This window comes from Nansenia antarctica, assembly GCF_963989245.1.
Source record: "Nansenia antarctica genome assembly, chromosome: 10".
NCBI classification, from domain to species: Eukaryota; Metazoa; Chordata; class Actinopteri; order Argentiniformes; family Microstomatidae; genus Nansenia; species Nansenia antarctica.
The window spans coordinates 30113038-30125623 of record NC_137680.1 but is presented as its reverse complement, the minus strand read 5'-3'; positions in this window follow the sequence as shown (position 1 = coordinate 30125623).

Sequence of the window (12586 nt, the reverse complement as noted above, 5' to 3'; positions counted from 1 at the left end):
GGAGAATGGCCTCACCTACTCACTGGTATACTTTGTATTCAACCAAATTAAAGTGACGTGGACTCTGTTTAGTTGGCTCAGCGAAATAATAGTGACAGGGTATAAAGTCCTCTACGCAGATGGACTCTGCCTCTTTATTTTCTTCACATCCATATTTTTGACTTCATCCTGTGACCGATTCGGACCATCAGCTCCATTGAGGGGCCATGCTGTGTAACCTGCTTTTTTGAATAAACAAGTCTTAAATTTGCTCAAGAACTCTTCTTCATTTTTAGTAGTAACAGATACCAATATATACGAAATAATGGCGAGCTAGCCAGGAGTAAATATATATAGCTTATAGTGATTAGAGTGACCGTCAATTTTTACATCTCTTCATTCAGCGCCTGGAGGTAAGTACCATTCTCTCTTTCTCTCTCTCTCTCTCTGTGCCTGTAACCCATTGACTTCTGCCCCTCCTCCTCCTCCTCCTCTCTGTCCCTCTCTCTCTCTCTGTCAGACTTCCAGCTTTGATGTAATTAAATGGTCTTAAGCTGTAAAACAAAAGAATTTAGATTTGTGTTGAGTATCTGTTAGAAATATAAGATAATTACAATTGGATTGAATTTAAAGAGCCGGATTTAGAAATCTGTAATTGTACATAAATGTGTAATTGTACGATATTGTAGAAGTATCGTGTGTATTGTGGAGCAAAGGATGAATTGCTTCAGTGCGCGTTTTGCGAATGCGCTGTCAGTAGAGTACTAAAGGAAGACGAACTTTAGTAGTGTCTATATGAAAAGTGTAGGCTTGTCGACAGAAAATTAACGGAAGACGTTTTGTTAATGGGTCGGCAATATTGGTTATTGTGAAGATTAGCGAGAAGCTGATGATTATGTTATTATGTATAAGGAATGAGAATTCCTGGTTGAGAAGACAAGAGGACCATTGTCCTTTGTGAAGCAGAGCTAATTGCTTTAAGTGCCGTCCGAGCCTTATGCCTGCAGGCGCTCAAGTCCCTCTTTGAGACAGAGGCTGTGGAAAAAAGGCATTAGAGAATATTAAAGTGAAATAATACGTTTAACTGCATTGAAAGATAATCTTGATATTGCGGAGTCGTGAATGTGCTCTGTTTGAGAAGACCGTGGTTTTTCAAGGAAAAACCGTGGGGTAGAGCCCATCCCCTCCCTTTCTGTGTGTCACATTTAAGTGAAAAAACACACACGGAGTTGAAAATCCTTTCTACTACAAAGGGAACCTGAATTTGATTGTTGCATAAAAGATAAAGTTAAAATCCATTTCACATAGACTGTAGTGGTATAGAGATAAAGTGGGTTGATCGTCGGGGTATTTAAAGTAGTTTAAAGATATTTGTTAGAATTCATTCACGAGCACTAGGAAAAGAGGCGAGTTCACGCGCAGTTTACACACGGGGACTCGCGCATGTGCATTGCAGGCACATTCCACACACACAGAGAGAGCGCGAAGCGAATACTGTAGTGCTGAGAGACGGTACCCATACTTTTAATGTCAACCCCTCTCTCTCTGTGATAAAGTTGTGATTGCAGAATCACGAAAGATTAAAGACTAGTTTGTTAAAAGTAAAAGAATATATTGTGGGCTTTTGATAGATTCAAAGGAAAAGAGGCCAGTCGTTCTGTGAGACATCTGTTGACTGTTTCCTGAGCAGAACACAGGAAGATTGATGACCCCCAATCAAACGGCTCTGTGACTCTCTGTCTGCCTGCTTGCATAGAATGTTGACAGAGATCTGTAGAGAATATTCATAGAATGATGTTTGTAAATGACTGTTGAATATTACATTACTTGTTTAATTATTAATTGGGTAAAATAATAATTCAGATCATTCATTGTCTGTTTCACAAAACAATTGATTGATTCCACAGGTTTGGTCAAATGTCTGTGACTGTCTAATGAAAACCATTCTGAATAACCATTCATTTTGTTTGATATTTTGATAACAGATAATTACTCCACAGGTTTTAAATCAATGTATATGATTATATAATGAATAATTCTAACTAATCGTTCATTCTTTTCGCTTGACGGTTGGGTTGTTTATGGATTGTAGAAAATAATAGATTGCGACTTGAAGATCACGGCAGGGTGGTCTGAAGCAATCGATAAGACATTTTCGGTTGCTTATAGAATCAGATTCCATCTGAGCCTATCAGATCTATGGAAGGAACTTGCTGCCATCTAGTGGACAGATTGTAATAGTCCAATGGTAACGTTTTCTTTCACAGGGTTACATCAATGAAGTGTTAATGACTAAGTCTAATTAATTATGCATTCCTTTCAAATAACAAGTCGATTTCTTTACAGATTGTAATTAATAATTAATCATTTTATTCCTTCCAAGATAAATCGATTTCTTTACAGGTTGTTGTCATTATTCGTGTTTTACATCTTTTTATTTCAAGTTAAGTTCTTTTTCACAGTTTTTGATTAAAGAATAGCAGAACAGTTTCTATCTGAGGATTGATCAATCAAGGGTTTGTGGATCAGAAAGACTTAGAGCGTGACCTGCCTTTGTAATTTGATAAATTGTGTTGAACAGCCTTTGTAGTTTAATAATTAAAGTTGACCTGAACTATAATTAGTATTGATTGAGCAATTAAGTGATACACATTCATACACAATAAGGGAAAAACATTTAGATTAAAACTAAACTAAATTTGGATTGAATTGAATTGAAATTAAATTGAATTTAAATTTGAATTGAATGATTATTTAGTTATGATTATTAATAATTAATTAATATTAATTAATAGTGATAGTTGATTGTTAGTGATTAATTAGTTATAATTATTTAAATAATTTAAATTAAATTGAATTAAAATTTTAATTAAATTTAAATTAAAACACACACACACATAGATTACATTTAAGTCAATAATACACAATACCACTGAAACAATCCGTTGTTCTGAATTGTAATGTTCTGTGTAGACAGTTGACGCAGTTAAAAGTTGGACTAGCATCTGTTTAGCAGATACGGCAACAGAAGGTGGGTTGTAAGAAAAGTACACCTTATAGCATATTTTCAGCATATTAAGCAGTATAAATATTTCAGACATGGGAGCCAAACCCAGTAACATTGTGAGGGCTGTTAATACAGATAAGGGAATATTAGCAAATTCATCCCCTGTGGCTATAGTGGAAAAAATGAATCCTCTTGTTAAGGAGATTAGCAAAATGTCAACGAAATGGAATATTCGTTGGGCAGACATTGAACAACCATGGCCAGAAGAGGGCACCTTTGACTTACAATTAATTGCAACATTGGAGATACTTATCAATGCACATAAGGCGCATCAAAAAGGAAAGATTAGATCAGAGAAACGCAGGTTAGAGTTAGCTATTTTAGACCTCTTCAAGGTAGAGGGGCAGAAAGTAGCATTAGCTTGGAAAGAGAAAACAGCTCACATGGATCCAGAAAAAAGAGATGAATTGGCCAAAGCAATGGAAGAGAAAGTGAACATTCCATTCTCACACACAGCTCCAATCTCCAGTCCTCCTCCCTATGCCAAGATACTGGAGGACAATTCTCAGCGGATCTACCCTCAGGTCCCCGTCCTAAGTACGAACGGAGCCTTCACTATCAAAGATGGGGGTGATAATGTACTAGAGAGGGGAAGAGCGAAAGTGACCGTGGATTTCGAACCAGAGAACAAGACAGATGACAGTGAAGATGGCAGTGGAGGTGAAGGCGAATGTTCCGGTGCTGACAGCAATGCACAGGGAGGTTACAGTGCTCAGATCAGAAAACTAATAGCCAGGGCCGAAAAACAGGGAAGGACAAGACGCTGTAAAGAGGGAAAAGAAGAAAGTGGTTCTGAAGATGAGCAGGAGTCTCTGAAGATAGAGAAGAAGAAAGAGAGCTTAAAGCAAAAGAAGAGGATGTCGGAGGAAGAGGAGGAAGAAAGGGTGAAAAAGGATAAGGAGGAGTTAAGAAAGAGGGCAAGAAAACTCCAGAGAAGCCTAAGAGAGGAGGAAAGTTGTATACGACAGATAGAGGAACTGGAAGAACAGATAGCTCAAGTGACATCATTTCATACATCCCAGCCGAACCTCTCAAGAGAGTATCGTCAAGTGCCATCACATACATCCCAGCCGAACCTCCCAAGGTCTACAGCGACACCAAGGCGGGACGAAAGAACGAAGCCACTAGTAAGCAATTATGGCCTTAGACCAAGAGGGAAGGCATCGGAGGAAGAGGAAATTCAGGGGATCTTCCCGGTGCTGTTTCGAGATAACAAGATAGAATATCGTCCTTGGGGTCATACAGATCTGTCTGAAGTGATCGAAAAACTCCCAGTCCTAGAAGATGGGGGTCACCCTTGGACTAACGAGATGGACGTGAGACTGACAGGGACGCAGGCCGCGATGGGAGACCTGAAAAGACTCTTAGCCTTTATTACAGGATTGGACACCATGCAGGAAATATTGACGAAGGCAGGACTTCATAAATATATCGGTACATCAGTTTATGACCCAGAGCTCTTCGCAGCAAACAGAGGCAGGCTGTGGAAGGCAATCAGAGAGACATACCCTACTCACATTCACCCAGACAATATCATCGTGATGCCACTGGGAGAAGATGAGAATCCCAGGGGTTTCGTAGCCCGTGTGCACTCTCAATGGAGAAGTGTGACAGGGAAGGATGCCGAAGATAACCCGTTAGAAAAAGCCATAATCAGGGAAAAGATTCAACAAGGTCTCCCTACCCCAGTTAAGAACAAGTTAGCAGAAGTGGTGGGGCTACGACACATGAACAAGGCTGTTTATATAGACAACGTAGCACACCAAGTAGAATTATTTAGAAAGAAGATTCAGATACAGAAGGCACAAGACGAAGACTCACTCAGAAAACTAACTCAAGTACAATTGACTGAAGGCAAGAAAACCAGAGAGAGAGTGCAGACCATAGCCCTACAGGTCCCATCTCAGCCACAGCAACTGCAAACTGTCCCTCCCCAGTCATACCCACAGGGGCCACAAGGGGGGTATCCATACCCACAGGGGCCACCAGGGGTGCAAGTGGTTCCGTACCAGCCATACAACCAGCCTGGCCAAGGACCACCACAAGAGGGATGGACCGCAGCCGGGAAGAAGATGTTAGGACCATGTTTCCAATGCGGCCAGGATGGACACTTAGCCCGTACCTGCTGGAAGAAGAACCAGGGGGGCGCAGGGGGGAAACAAAAAGGAAGATATAGGCCCCCTGCTACACCGGCTCCAGGAGTGGTGAACCCCTACGGAGGCCCACCAGCTGGGCTATAGGGGTGCCCAGAAGATCCGAGAGGGGGGTGCCAGCTGGTGGTGACGAACAGGCCTGAAGATGAACCTACCATATGGGTGTCGGTCAACCAACGTCCATTAGAATTGATGGTGGACAGTGGAGCAGCCTACACCTGTCTGAAGCCTGAAGATGCCACGCACCTTCCTATGTCTGGGAAATATGTGAAGACAATCGGATTCGAGGGAATTAAACAGCTGATCCCTACTACTGAGCTTGTAAGCTTAGAGTACAAAGGACAGAGAGCAGATCTGTCAATACTTGTATCAGAACACACGCCAATAGGGCTACTAGGGAGAGATGCACTATGCCAATTGAACTGTACAGTGAAATGCACACCTGACGGCTGTCGGGTGACAGTGCCACAAGAGAACAGACAGCTGTCTGTCATGATGGACAACAACGCATCTATGGTGTATTGGGTGGGAGGGCTTAGCCCAGACCTAATGGAACCAGCAAGGATGTGGGACAATTATATCCTGGCACACATGTCAGAGGCCAGAAGGCCTACTGATCCATTGCATTGTACACTCCAGTATTTTAGAGAAGTTGCAGATGCAAACCCAGATGAGTGGCTGAAGCATCAGCCAAAACAGGTACAGCTTAGTACAAGTTGTATAATCCTAGGCCCTCAGGGAGTGGCTATGAAGATAAACAGTGACACTTATCTAGATCAGGAGCATAAGATTGAGGGTAGCATCCCTCATGTGACACTTATGATATCTGAACACTATAAACAGAAGCATTTAGGGGCAATGATGGCAGACTCAGAAAAAGCCAGATTTGTAACGACAAAAGAAAACCCTGCTATCTGGAGGAGCATTGATGGACAGTTCACAAAACTGATGATCTCTGCTCAAGGAATAGGACATCCGCAGACTGTGAAGCTAATGAACCAGCTAATCCTTCCTGTACAACCTGAAAAAGACCTCAGAGAAGAAATGATACAGAATGTGCCAGCAGACCTGTGGGCAAAGAACAGTACAGACATTGGATTTGTGAAATCAGCTCGTCCATTGAGAGTTGAACTCATACCGGGTGCAAAACCCCCTTGGAAAAACCAATACCCATTGAAGCAGGAAGCAATTGATGGAATTGAGCCACAGATCAAAGGATTGTTAGAGGCAGGAGTCTTGAAGATAACTCAATATCCGTTAAGTAACACACCTCTTCTGCCAGTAACGAAACCTGATGGTTCATATCGTCTGGTACATGACCTACGGGCTGTGAATGAGGTAGTTGTCAGCTATCCAGCCGAAGTTCCTGATCCTCATGTGCTGTTGACTCAGATTCCATCTACAGCCAAAGTATTTACAGTGATTGATTTATGCGGGGCTTTCTTTTCTATACCTCTTAGTGTAGAAAGTCAAGGGTTATTTGGGTTTACCTACAAAGGTCAACATTATCAATATACCAGAATGCCACAAGGGTACAAACACAGTCCTCATGTTTTTAATCAGGTCTTGAAGGAGGACTTAGACGGGTTAGGGCAGACGATAAGTAGTACTGCCATTCAGTACATGGATGACATACTCCTTTGTGCCCCAGATGAAGAAACATGTCACAGGGATTCCGTTAAACTGTTAAAGGTTTTGGCGGAGAAGGGACACAAGGTGTCTAAAAAGAAGCTACAGTATTGCCAGGAAAAGGTAACTTACTTAGGACAATCTATTACACAGGGACATCGCAGTGTCACTAACGAACACTTGGAAGCTATTCAGAAGGCTCCAAAACCACGAACGGTTAGGGAAATGATGATGTTTTTGGGCATTACTGGGTATAGTTCAGCATGGGTGGAGGATTACACTAGACTGGTCGCTCCATTGAGGGGGATGATTAAGGAAACAGGTAGTGATAAACTCCAATGTTGCATTACTTGGACAAGGGAAGCTGATTTGGCGTTTGAGACAATTAAACACAAATTACAAGAAGCGCCAGCTTTAGCGCTTCCAGATTATTCCAAAGAATTTGGATTGTATGTTTCTTCTTCAGCCAAAGGGAAGTATGCCTGCGCTGTTCTTACGCAACCAACAGGCATTGGACCTAGTCCACAGCCCATAGCCTATTACTCTGTCGCATATTCAGAGGTAGAAATGGGTTTCGCGCCATGCTACAGAGCAATGGCCGGGGCATATCTTATGTACGAGAAGGCAACAACCTTAACAATGGGGTACCCAATTACCATTCTCTGCCACCACAGTCTAAGGAATCTTTTGAATCAAGGCAAGTATACTTTGACGATGCCTAGGATTAGGAATTATTACAGGATGTTGGAAAGAGAAGATGTAACATTACTAAGATGTAACACACTTAACCCAGCAGAGACCTTGCCAACCCCAGAAGATGGGGAACCACACGATTGTGTGAAGGAAGCTATGAGGTACTCTAAGCTTAGAGCAGATCTACTAGCTTTGCCTTTAAAGGAAGCTGACGTTGAGTATTGGACTGATGGATCTTGTTACCGGGTAGGAGAAAGTTTACGTGCTGGGTATGCCATAGTCCGATCCCAAAATTCAGGGTTCATTGTGGAACAAGCCGAGGCTGTTCCTCAGCCTTGTTCAGCTCAATTGGCTGAGTTAATTGCCCTCACAGAAGCATGCAACTTGGGAACCGGACGAAGAGTGACAGTGTACACCGACTCTGCCTACGCCCATAATGTGTGTCATCTACATGGAGCTGTATGGAAGGGACGGGGTTTTAAGAAAACTGATGGTTCGCCTATTCAGCACCACGCTCAAATCATGAAGCTGTTACAAGCCATGATGAAACCAAGGGAATTAGCCATAGTGAAGTGTGCCGCACACAGATCTGACTCATCACATGTCACACAAGGTAACAGGGCTGCAGATGATGCAGCCAAAGCCATTACAGGAGCAGACAAAGCAGGTAAAGTTCTGCTGGTCACACATGAAGCACAGTTACAGGGCATGGTCACGCTTGAGGATTTGTTGATGTTACAGAGTGGGGCAAATGCGCTAGACAAAAACCTATGGTTAACAAGGGGGGCTAGTCAGGATGACACAGGTCTATGGAGAAATCATGAGGGACTGGTTGTGGCACCCCCAGATTTATTAGGCATGCTGATACAGGAAGCCCATGGATTAGCACATGTGGCCAGGGGGGAGGTAAGACGCAAGATCACCAAGGAATATGGTTTTTGGGCTCCATATTTATTGGAACAAATAGACCATATCCTTGGTCAATGTGTGGTCTGTTTGAAAAACAATATCAGACCTGGAATACCAGTGGGAACTGGGCATATCCCTACCCCAAACGGGCCAATGAAACACTTGGTGATTGACTATGTGGACATGATTCGTCCTGTTGCAGGATACAGGTACATGTTAGTTGTAGTGGACAGGTTCAGCAGATGGGTAGAAGCATGCCCCACTCGAAAAAAGGATGCTCAGTCTGTAGCAAAGTTCCTATGCAGGGAATTCATACCTAGGTTTGGAATTCCAGATAGGATAGCGTCAGACAATGGTAAGGAATTTGTGGATAAGACGGTAAAGCTTATACTACAAAAGTTGGGAATCAAGCAGAGATTTGGGTGTATTTACTCACCTCAAAGCCAGGGGATGGTAGAGAGGATGAACGGGGTCCTTAAGAACCGTCTTTCTAAGGTCTGTCAGCATACAGGTCTTAATTGGGTGGAAGGACTCCCTCTTGCATTGATGGCCTGTCGTTCCAGTGAGATTCGAGGGCTGCACTTGACTCCCCATGAACTGGCTATGGGGAGAATAATGACAGCTCCCTGTGCACGAACCAGTGGGAAAGGGCCAAGTTTGGCTCTCTTGGAGAGTGACATGAAAGCCTATGTACAGTACATGACTAACCGGCAAAAGAGTATCTCTTCTTATGTGCTCCACAAACAGGAACGTGAAGAGGAGGTGAACGCACAGGAGAGGAAGGACGCGTTGCAACCGGGTGACAAAGTATACGTGAAGGTCTACAGACGGAAGTGGCATGAGGCTCGACGGGAAGGACCATACGAGGTCGTTCGGTGCACTGGGACTGCCATCCAAATCAAGGGGTCCCCCACCTGGTATCACGTTCATCACTGCATCAAGGCACCCAATGAGGACGATGAGGGAGAGCCTCAGCAGGATGGTGAGGAGACCCCTGGGGACGAGGAAGTCCACAGCTTGGACATCCAGGCTGACGAAGATGTTGGTGAGTATCTGCGCCGTGATGCAGATGATGCCGGGGGCCTCGTCCCAGACCCTGTCCAGCCCAGAGATGAGTGGGCCAATGGAGATCGTGAAGGACCAAGGGACTGCGACACCCCTCTTGGGGGTTCTACCAAGCCTGGTGTTGCCCCTGTTGTCACCCCTTCCGACCCTGACAATGCTCCAGACGGAGATGTCAGCAACCCGGGCGGCTGCCCGGACCAAGGTACCATTGAGAGACACAGACCTGTCAGTGATACACCCCAACCAGACAGATCCCGTGATACACCAAGGCCAATTAGGAGGAAACTCAAGCCATGCCGTTTCAGAGACTAATATACCCCTTAGTGTTCCTACCCCATTGACTTCCTTGGACAATGTTACACTTCACTCACACACTGTTATGCCTGGACGTCAGAAAAGAATGATCACAGCAGGTAGATCTTTTATTTGCCCACATTCACGTTGTACTGTTGATGATTGTTTGATCTATACCGCCGAAGCGGACGAGTGGTATTTACTGGATGCTAAATATGTTACACTTAATCAACACTCAAGCAACACGCAAGAAACTCGTGTGACATTAACTAATGTTGACAAGGTGTTGAACTCGTATTGGTGTGCTAGACGTAATATCGGTGAACAGGTGTCTAGTGAATCCAACAATTTCAAGGACAAAGTTTGTAGGAACACTCCTGACTATCCACACTACTATAGGTTGGACTGTGAGAAATTTGTGCATGAATATGTTCACGTTGAGTTACCAGGAAAGGTTGAAAATGTTGCTGTGAAGGCTTCTACGAAGGTGATTGTAGTCGCTACTGACGATTATTTGTTGTATGATTCTAATCACCTGGGGACACGGTCCCACCCTAATTCTGCCACTAGTATCATGAAAGATTTTGCTTCAAAAATGAATTATTCTGATTGCTGGATTTGTCAACAGGTCCCTGTAAGTACATCTGCTCCTATGTTTTTCCCCATACCGTTAACTAAAGCAGAATGGTTTCATTATAATTGGCAGGGTTTAGCCCAATTTGTTTTACAGGGCAAGAACCAGAGCTCTTCTTGTCAGCCCAGCACGATTCTGGTTCCTTTAAATTCTTCCTATGCAGGTGTGGATATTGGTGTGTTGGAACGTCTGACAGCAGCAGTTAACGAACACCATAGGCCTAGCGGTGTGGGGAAGGTTATTATTGATAGGCTTACACATTTGTCACAACCAACAGGTCCGAAGAAGATATATATTATCCAAGCTATGTTCGTTCAATTGAATGGTACTGCATTGAGTCCTCATCTGTTATGTTCTGGGAGTGTGACTTCTACACGGTGGAGAGGTTCAGTTGTTATTTCTGGATTGAAATGTAAAGTTGTTGATTGTGCTATGGTGCCTCAAATGAAATTACATGATACCAATACTACCAGACGGCAGAAAGGCACCACGCAGCTTAAGGTCATGCCTCTCGTAAATATTACAACCTGTATTGACATACAATCTCGGCTCAAGGGCAGCGCGCTTCGTCAGCTAGGGGCCGCGTCTTGTATAGGTGGTGTCATTTTCCCGTATCCTGGTACGGAGCTTCAACTCCCGGAGGGTGTGTTTCTTGTGTGTGATAATAATGCATTCTCTAAGCTTCCTGCTTTGAGTGAGGGTCTTTGTTATTTAGCTCATCTGATACCTTTGATTAGGAAAGTTACTCGGGAAGAGATGTCTGTACTTCACAAACAAGCAACCCATCGTAGTCGTAGGGCGTTATCTACCGCTCAGAAGTTTTTTGGCCTAATATTCCCAAGTTATGGTGTCTACAACTCTCAGACTGAATTAAGTGCCCTATCATCCGTTCTTGAAAAACACATTAATGCTTCGGATGCTGTAGTATCTGCCCTGGCTACTGAATTGACTGAAACTAAGAATGTAGCTCTCCAAAATAGAATGGCTTTGGACATTATTTTGGCCAGTCAGGGTGGTACTTGTGCTTTGATAGGCGGTGAATGTTGCAGTTATATTTCGGATTCTGGTAACGCTCTGTATGATTTCCATGAATCTAACAAGAAGGGTATAGAGGATTTACATAAAGAACACGGTTGGAATACATTGGATTTCTTTGATTCTGCTTTTTCAGGTATTGGTAATATGATCAGGTCCGTCGCTATTATTCTTGTTGTCATTATCATCTGTATTATGTTACTTGGTATTTTAATCAAATGTTTTGGAAAGTGTATTTCTGATGTTCCGGTTAATGCTTTAATGATGGCCGACATAGCTGATGAGCAAAAGCTGGATTCTGCTTTGCTTTCTGATTTTGTTTCCTCTTTTGATGATTTGTTTATTAAGTGATGTTTTGTGATTGTTTGCTTCGGTTCCTGTTTGTTTCTTTCTATATCATGTGATTGATGTCGGTTGTGAAGTGATGTAATGGTTACGCGACAATGGAAGCTCCTGACTATGAAAGTGTTATCAATCTGAGACAGCGGTAAAGGCTGTTCTCCAACTGGGGCCATGTGCTAGCAACCTCTGACCCTGCCGCTTCGGACGAGGGAAACATCGGTCGTTGGAAATTTCTGTATCTCAGTTTTTGTATTATGCATGATGAACTGAGTGATGTGTTGATGTGTTGATGTGTTGATGTGTTGATGTGTTGATGTGTTGATGTGTTGATGTGTTGATGTGTTGATGTAGTTGATGGGTTGATGTAGTTTTTCTGTCTGTCGTTTAGTTTCGGAACACACTCTGCGTGTTCCGAGGGGGGCTGTGTAGTGTATTTTCATATGACGTAGCCATGGCAACCCAACGGCCACGTAGTGAAAGTAACACAGTAGGAGACTCTGTTCCTCTGGTACACACGGTGGCCTTTTGACAATGCATGTGCAGAGGATGGAATGTCATCATGGGAGGATAATTGCATTGGGGCCCGAGTCAGCAAGACGGCCATAACATAGGTTGCATTGGAATTGTATTAGACCATAGGGTGAGTTGCATTATAATAAGACAATGACATCCTATTTGCAGGACGGAGAATGGCCTCACCTACTCACTGGTATACTTTGTATTCAACCAAATTAAAGTGACGTGGACTCTGTTTAGTTGGCTCAGCGAAATAATAGTGACAGGGTA